Below are 9,501 nucleotides of genomic sequence, written 5' to 3' on the forward strand. Positions count from 1 at the left end.
TTTGTCTTGCCAATCCTATTTCTTCTACTTGTTACTTGTTGCCATCCTTCTTCTTCTTTCTATGTTAGTTAAATGCGTTTTTCTTTTCCCTTGTTTGATCTCTCTGAGTGTTTCTTCATGTTGTGTGACAAAAGTGTTAAATTTGGATCTATGGTGATCTGTACCTTCCTCCTTTTCTTTTGCCAAGATGGTGAATTTGTTGTTGGTCGAGAGATACAGACCCTGTTGTCGATCATGGTTCAGATTGTTTGAAAGGGATGTAGAGAAATGGGGATGATGTTTCGCCTTGCTAGGGAAAAATTCATTCATTCAGAGAAGTACTACTTTTTTCGTATGACTTGCCATTTTTCTTATTTCTAATATCAATTATCAATTCATTTTCCTATTTAAAAAAATAATTAAATTTAAATAAATCTAAAAATAAAATTATATTTTTATAAAATAAAAATATACATGCAATTAATATTTTCACATGCATTTGATCTCTCAAATCATGCAACTATAATATATTTAGTTTTCTATCTTTAGTACATTTGTTTTCACGTGCATGTATAAGTTTAGTTACAACATATTTTCCTCTCAATTAATCTTTTATCTTTCCAATAAATTTTACAATTAAATTATTTTAGATATAAGAAGATTTTTTTATCTTTGTTTAAAAAATTTGTGATAATTCACATGGTTCTAATGACAAATTTAAAGTTGAAACCCTGTTGTTTAGTTTGTTATTTTCTTCCAATTTTCTGTAATTGAATTTTTCTTATATTAGAAAGGTTTTTAAAAGAATACGATCATAATAATTTTCTAAATTTTTCTACATTATTTCTCAATCAAGTTTTCTTGGTTAATAAGTTTTCCTTTTTAAAATCTACAACATAATTCTTTATCCAAAAATTAATACAATAAATTAATAACTATTATGCAACCACCTAGAAAAATACGAAGTAGGCAAATTTTTTAATAAAATTCTACAATGAATTTTCAAATGTTGCCTCAAAACAACAACAAAAATCTAAAACAATCTATGAATGCATGCAAATCTAAACCCTCTAAAACTTTCAACAATTATTTTGCTCCAATTTTGAAATTTTCTCCCCAAAACCTATGTGTCCCTCAAATGAACTACAAACCCTCTAATAAAGAACCATAACCCTCACAAGGATTTCTAATCTTCAATTACTAAAAGCCACTAACTTTATTAAATAATAATTACTTAATTATTTAATCCTTGCATACACACTTAAAGAACTTTTTAATTAGGCAAGAGCCTACAACACAATTAGTTGGAAGGTCTATGGTTCAAATCTACTCAAGCTTAACTAAAAATCAAAATAATTAATCAAAATAAATAATAATAATTAACCTTGGCTTCAACCTCTTACCTATTAAAAAAAATCTATTAATTAATTAAAATATTATTTTCTCTTTTTTCTCCACTTTATTAATTAGTGCAAGTACTATTTAAAGTGTAGTTTATTATTTAAATTAATAACAATAATTAAAGCTCACTATTTAAATGCAACTTTAATTTAATTATTATTAATTAAGTAATTATAATAAAGTAATATTAAATCTTTAATCTTTTTTTTTTAATTCTTTTTTTATCCAACTTCTTAAATTAGATTTTTAAACTAAAGCAAATATTTAATTAAATATCATCATATTTTAATTTCTCTTTAACCAATTTTTTAAATTAGACTTCTAAGTTAAGTCATTTAAATTAAAGCACATGCTTAATTGGTTTTCAATTAATTAAATATTCTCAAATTTTAATATATTTTTTTTAATCAAATAATATTATATAATTAGCCCTATTAGTGTAAATATGTATTTACTATTTACACTTACTTATGTTTACTTAGGTTAATGCATTATTTTATTATTTTATTTTGTGAGACACTTAGGAGTTTGTGTACCTTTTTGAGTTGTCATGTTGACAACACAGAAGTACACAACTCTATTTCAGCACATGGTGTCTACAACACTGGATTTTGCATTATTCACTGAGTTGTCATGTAGACAACACAGTTATTCGCACTCCCTTCTTAGCACATGTTGTCTACAACACTAATATTTGTGCTACATCATTGTAGGCTTATCCTCTCATCATCACACTTACTTTCATGCTTAATGGAGGATAATCCATAGCTGGTGGACATGTGCCTAGTTGTATGACTTATCATGTAGCTGATTCTTAGGCATTCTAGATGCATCTCAGAGGCCTTTATATACAAGCACTCCTAGTGTACTTTAATGCATATTCAATTGAATACTTTGTTATTCTGATCATACTTCTTTCTGGTCTACAGTTGTGCTTGTGTTTGAGTTCTTAGTTCTTGGGTGAATTTTGCCCTAAGAAAAATTCTTACATGGTACCAGAGCTTGGAGATTTTCTCTTCACATAGCCGTTCGAGACCATTTTTGCTTCATCACCTTGGCCCGAATCCTGAGTACCACAGAAATTAGGAGTGTCTAGAGCTAGATCTGACCTCGCCATTGCATCTGAAATGTTGATTCGATGAAGATTGACTATAAATTGGGCTACCCTAGGTCGAAGTCGATCATGAGGCAAAAATATTTTGCAAATTGACACCCGGAGGCCCCCATTTGCAACTCGAGTATAGTCATTTTTAGATCTACAATTTAATTTTTCATATTTGATTTTAATTTCTCTATTTTTTCAAAAAAAATTAGAAATTTTTTTTTTGCCCAGTCGGGCTAGCAGAGAAATTTTTTTTGCAGAACTGGGCAGTGACACCCTAGCCCTGCAAGGAATATTTTGCATTCAGTTCAAAATATTCTCCTCATTTATTTTGTAGGCATGAATCACAATCTGGTAACCACTTAATATCATTCGGCAAACAATCTAAAACCAGTGGCCATGGCTCCATAATCCGACAGCCTTGTCATTTTGTTTTTCACTGGTGGGCTAAATCCTTTAAACAATTTGCTAAGTATTCCTCCCATCGATGTGGCATTTTACTTAAACAAAACTGGCCACAAATTCCATCTCCGGGATTCTGGCCCCTACGAAACAACTTCAGCTTGGCATTCATTTTTCGGCTCTGCGTTCTCTTGTACTGGCTCCTGGTAAAAAGAAATCCGGCAGTAAAGGTTTTACTACTGGCAAAGGCAAAAGTCTCCCTCTCACCGAAAATGCATTTTGGTTCTCCGGCAACCCCCCGGTTCGTGCTGCAGTTACTGCTCAACACACAGTGCTCCCTGCAGGGCTCTCACACACAACATTTGGCATCCATCAGAGCTGCCCCACCAACATCAGTCGGCACCAACAGACTTTCTCGATTGCCACAAAATCTATTTCCAAGCACTCCGCCGACAACTACATGCTTTTCTAGCATCAATTCAAGTAGTTGTCTTTCATTTGCCAACCCAGCAAATATTTTTCTAGAGAAGACTATGACCTAGACTGTTAGAAGGCCCCCTACCACATGGACCACTCCTTTGAATGCCACATGTCCTCCACTCAAACAAACTATTCTACCATTTCATGCATCCATATGAGTCGTACAATACATGTAAGTAGCCATATGGTCTAGTCAGCATGACACATCACCAGGGAGTCTTTTTTTGCTAATGTCATCTAGGCACTAGGTTAAATTTGATGGTCATCTGACCGTCACAACTAGGCCTTTTTGAACTATTGCAAGGTTTTTTGACCGTCAAATTTAAGCTAGCAATTTTCCTTCTAGACCCCTCTCCAAATTACTTTTTGATTTGGTAGCCTGACTTTGCGAGCCCATAACTTGGTCATGTGAACTCCAAATCAGGTGTGATTTTTTTTTATTTTGGGTAGAATTGCCTGGACTTTTTAGTGGCAATGTTCTTTTCTAGTTTTGGTGCAAGGATTTTTTAGAATTTGCATTTTTTGGTGATTGTACCTATTCAATCCTACATTTTGCAACTTTAAACACTTCGTACAGGCTCATTTGGTCACCTTTTCAAGTTTTATTTTTTTTGAAAATGCATTATTTTTTGTCTACTTTCTAGATCTGTAGTCAAATTCTAGGGTTTTATGGACAAAACTCTCACTTTTAGAATTGGGGCTTTTTCTGCATTGTAATGCTTTGATTGCTTTTTAGAATTGTTGTACATCTAAGCTACAGTGCTTAGTGACAGATTTGGGCCTTAAAAGGTAGTTGTAAAAAGAAAAATTAGAGTTCACTTTGTTCATTTTGACAATTGGCCTATTGTACATGCACTACATATAAAGTGCCAAAAGCTTTTTTTTGGGGGGTGGTCTTTTGATTGAAAAGGGGGGCATGTATTGTGTTTTGTGTCTCTCTCTTGTGCTCTTTTACTTTTTTGCATCATGGGTTCACCTAAATTTCCACTTCTAACTTCATGTAATTATTCTACATGGAAAGATATTGCATGGAATAGATTAATGGAAAAAGGTTACAATCTTTATGTTGATGGTACAATTACCAAACCTATTGATGCTAAAGAACTCATTGATTGGAAAAAAACAAGACCGACAGGCTTTAGGAATTATCAGGAGTTGTGTAAATAGAGATCTCTTCTTCCACATTGCCAGTTTCACAGAATCTAGACCTGCATGGGAAAAACTTGAATCATTGTATAGTAAGGTGGATGACAAAAAGAGATTTTAGATTGAGAATGATCTACTTCTCTTGGATCCAAAGAACTTTGACACAATTCAAGATTACATCAACAAAGCCAATGAGTATAGGGCACTACTTAAAGATTTTGGAAATCCCATGAAGGATGACAAGTTGATTCACCACATCCTGAAGAGGCTACCTTCAGAGTATGCTTCATTTGTTTCAAGTTTCAATACTCATAGGTTGACCATGGGAACTACTTACCAGAAGCCTACATTTGATGCATTTGTAGAGATTTTGATTGTTGAACAATCTCACTTGATAGATTTGGGACTTCTCACATCATCAAAGACCAAAGCATTGGTGGCTAGTGATGAGCATTAATCAAGTCCAGGTGGGAGAAGTTCTAGCAACAACAAGAAAAATCAGTGGAAGTAGAAATCACAATCTGAGACACAACAATCCTCCTCACAGCAAGGTAATTCTTCTTCCAACAAGAAGGGAAGTAATGAAAAGAAGGATAAACTTTTTTGTGCATATTGCAAAAAGCCAAATCATGATGAGCATCATTGCAAGACTAAAAGAATCGATGAGTTGGAAAACCTACTCAAGAAGAAAAAAATTCAAGTGCCAAGTACTTCCAAGGATTCAATTCCAACCTCTTCAAAGGGAAAAGGGCAAGCACTTATGGAAAATACAAGTTCTTCTTCGAAATGGATACTTGACTCAGGTGCCTTCTATCATATGGGTTCTTTAAAGGGAGACTTTTCTTCATTGAAGTAGTCAAAGGTACCATACATCTTCATGGGAGATGAAACTAAAATGGAAGTTGAAGGGAAAGGACATGTGGAAATGGAAAATGGGAAATTCAAATCCAATCTCCTCTTAGTTTACCAAATCACTAACCTTGGAGATGGTCACAAAGTTGAGTTCCTTCCAAATTCAGTGATGGTGCGCAGTCTTAGAGATGATTCATTGTTAGCAGTGGGGAAAGTCAATCATGACAAGAGGCTTTATTCCTTCTCACAGTTTGTGCCTAAATCTCCTTCTCAAGCCTTGTTAACTCACTCTAATTCACAAATCAAACTATGGCATGAGCAGTTTGGTCATCTTGCCTTCCGCCATCTTCAACAACTTTGCTCAAAACACATGGTCAAAGGTCTACCTAACATCAAATTTTATAAGGGTGAGTGTTCCTCATGTTTAGTGGATATGTATCTCAAGGAGAAGTATGATAAAGGAAAGTCTTCAAGAGCACCATTTGTTCTTCAGTTAGTTCACATGGTTTTAGCAGGTCCTTTTGCAATGACATCAGTCAGCCAAGGTTGCTACATCCTTACTTTTGTTGATGACTTTTCACGATTCACATGGGTCTACTTCCTTCCTCACAAGGATGAAGTGGTTGATAAGCTTCAAGCCTTTAAGAGTTATGTTGAACACAAATCAAGGAAAGCCATCAAGGTTCTATGGATGGACAACTAAAGCAGATATGTGAAAAGAAGACTCAAAGACTTTTGTAAAATTAAGGGAATTGATCTTCATAATCTACCAGCATTCATTCCACATAAGATAGATGTTGTAGCTATGAGGATTAGGACTCTTAAGACCATGGCAAGTTGCATGATAAAAGCCAAGTCTCTTGATCCAACACTTAAAGTTGAAGCCGTTAGCAGTGCTACTCACATACTTAATAGGTCTCCTCATAATGCCTTAGATGGAAAGACTCCTTTTGAGGCATGGTAGGGTAGAAAACCAATTTTGAGTCGCTTCAGAGTCTTCAATTGTCTAGCATGGGAAAACCTATCTTCCAAGGGATGCAAGGTACCAGCACCTAGGCCTTGTACTTTCATTGGTTAAGAAGACAATGCTAAATCTTACAGACTTATGGATCCTGAGACTCATGATACTTTTTTGGAGAAGGATGTTCACTTCGAGGAAAGTTCACCCAACTTATCCTCTAATCCTCTCCGCACTTCATACACAGTGGAAATTGATAGTGACACCAGCGATAGTGCTTCAACAGATTCAAACATGTGGAGTTCTATCGATAGTTGCAATGAGAGGTCACATCATCAGTATAGTCCACATGCTTATATTGCCACAATTTTCTTCTAGCTCTAGCTTCAGTAGATTACTACATGGCAGACATTTCAGGTTTGTTTGTGGAGTCACACACCGCAAATTTGGGAGACAACCTTAATGATTTACATCTTCTCTTTGATGAAGATGATCCTTCTACAATTGTTGTGAGGGGTCACTCTAACCCTAATGTCCATTCTCTACATGATCAATCTTTACAAGTTGGTGTAATTGTGGACCCTTATCTACAACAGTTGTCGGAGGTTACTTTATCAGTTGAGGAGACAGATGGCTCATTGGGACAGGTTCAGCAGACATTCTTGGTAGATCTGCATTTGTTCTTTTCAGCATAGTTGGAAGGGACGACCATCAACATCAACACAAGGATACTTGAGCAGGTTTCAAGGCCACCATACATCTTTAGGCTTGTACCTTTGCCTTTGTTTCTTCCAAATTGGAGGAACAACATTCTACATTCATGGACCAGCTTCTTCCTTGGAGCAGTACTCACTAGTCGGGATTCTTCATTTGGGGGGAGGGGGGGACTACCTTGTCTCTCTTCCTCTTCTTTCTTATGGGAGGGACTTTTTCCTCTTATGAGGTCTTGCTCTTCTCATTCTTCACTATTGTATATACTGGATGTATGTTGTAATGGGGGGGTCTTGATTACTCCATCCATCCCTGCATCCCTATTCATCTCTCTTTTTAGGGGAGGGTTTTTCCCATGAGATTTTCCCTCTTTCTCTGCTTTATGAGAGATTGCATTTCATTATGTACATGGGTACCTAACATGGCCTAGTATTTGGGACCCATTATGCATTTCATCCTAGTTTACGTAAGCTTAAGGGCATTCCCCTAAGTTGCACTTAAGGGGGGATGTTGGTGTAAATATGTATTTACTATTTACACTTACTTAAGTTTACTTAGATTAATGCATTATTTTATTATTTTATTTTGTGAGACACTTAGGAGCTTGCACACCTTTTTGATTTGTCATGTTGACAATACAGAAAGCACATGGTGTCTACAACACTGAAGTTTGCATCATTCACCGAGTTGTCATGTAGACAACACAATTATTTGCACTCCTTTTTTAGCACATGTTGTCCACAACATTGATTTATGTGCTACACCATTGTAAGTTTATCCTCTCATCATCACACTTACTTATGTGCTTAATGGAGGATAACCCATATCTAATGGACATGTGCCTGGTTGTATGACTTATCATGTAGCTGATTCTTAAGCATTCTAGATGCATCTCAGAGGCCTTTATATACATGCACTCCTAGTGTACTTTAATGCATATTCAATTGAATACATTGTTATTCTTATCATACTCATTTCTGGTCTACAATTGTGCTTGTGTTTGAGTTCTTAGTTCTTGGGTGAATTTTTCCCTAAGGCAAATTCTTACAAGTCCAAATACTATAATTAAATTATTTATCAAATAAATCACATAGTCAAATCCACATAAAAGCAAGATTACTAAAACTAACCAAAACTCAAAATCAAACAACACACACACAAAGATAAACTTGTGAGTTTAAAAGGGGTGGAAAGCCAAAAACATGTCCTCATTCTTAGGGTAGGGCAAGTAATTAGGCTATGGTTGGGATTGGACCTAGAAATTATCTCCCCATTCTTACCATTGAGTTATTGTGATAAGACAAGCTCATCCTGGTAATTCAGGAAAGTCAATGCCTGATACCTGCAAATCTGTTTAAAAGACAAGTATGTATATGTGCATATATATCTAAGCTAAACAGGCAATGGCAGGGAGTGGTCCATCATGTAGATTCTGACCAGCATGTGACTATGACTCCCTCCCTCAACCACATAAGGCATGCCACATAAAAATATAAAATAAACACACACACACACACACACATGCAAGTATAGGGTGAGTACAATAGTAAATCCTATATATAAATGATATCATAATCTAACATGAGAATCTCATCATCATGAGGATATAATAAACATCTTTCTAAGACATGCCATATGACATCATCATAAAATTAATTTCATCAACTAACTACGAGCAATTAAAATATCATCACGACAAGTAGGAAATTGTTATAACCTAACATAATCAATTACTCAACATATCAAAGTATTGCATTTCAAATATCAAATAGGGCTAACACATCTATAGAATAGTCATATATAACTTTAACAACTAAGTCTACAATGATAGCAAAGGAAGGGTATTACATAACTTAAATGCAATAAGAGAATAAATAATGTAATTAAATAATTAATTACACGATATCCTTGGGGCACCAGATGTTATATGTAATACAGTTTTCCTACCCTAACTATTATAATAGCTAAGCTTCCTCTATACTGGATGGAAGGAAGGTGGGTTCCCTATTGATAGCAAAAAATGGATGGGAAAGTAGGGAGCTTCACAGGGTCTAATTAAGTTTAGGACCCAACCATAAGTACTTGAAGCATTGTTGGCTTGGTGGATATAGAAGCATTGTTGGATGAATAGACCAAATATGTTTCCATCTTGAACCCTTGGTTAATTATTTCAACACCCCTTCAACTCAAGAATAAGCTAAAAATCTAGCAATGATTGCATGGATGAGTTTTGGCTACAAGGCTTTGTGAGGTACTTGTATACAACAAAAGTAATCTCCTAAAGCCAAAGAAAATGATTAAACCACATGTGAACAACTTCTCTCAAAAAGAGAAAAAATGCAATAAATGCACTAGTGGAAGAATAATGGGAGGACTCAAAATTTTTGAGATTAACGTGTCAAGGATTAACGTGTCATCTACCTTGTTAATCCTATTAAATGATTCCAACATTCGTGGAAAGTGTCCTTAC

The sequence above is a fragment of the Cupressus sempervirens genome, chromosome 7 (assembly GCF_028749045.1).
Source record: "Cupressus sempervirens isolate cs-2001-9-10 chromosome 7, ASM2874904v1, whole genome shotgun sequence".
NCBI classification, from domain to species: domain Eukaryota; kingdom Viridiplantae; phylum Streptophyta; class Pinopsida; order Cupressales; family Cupressaceae; genus Cupressus; species Cupressus sempervirens.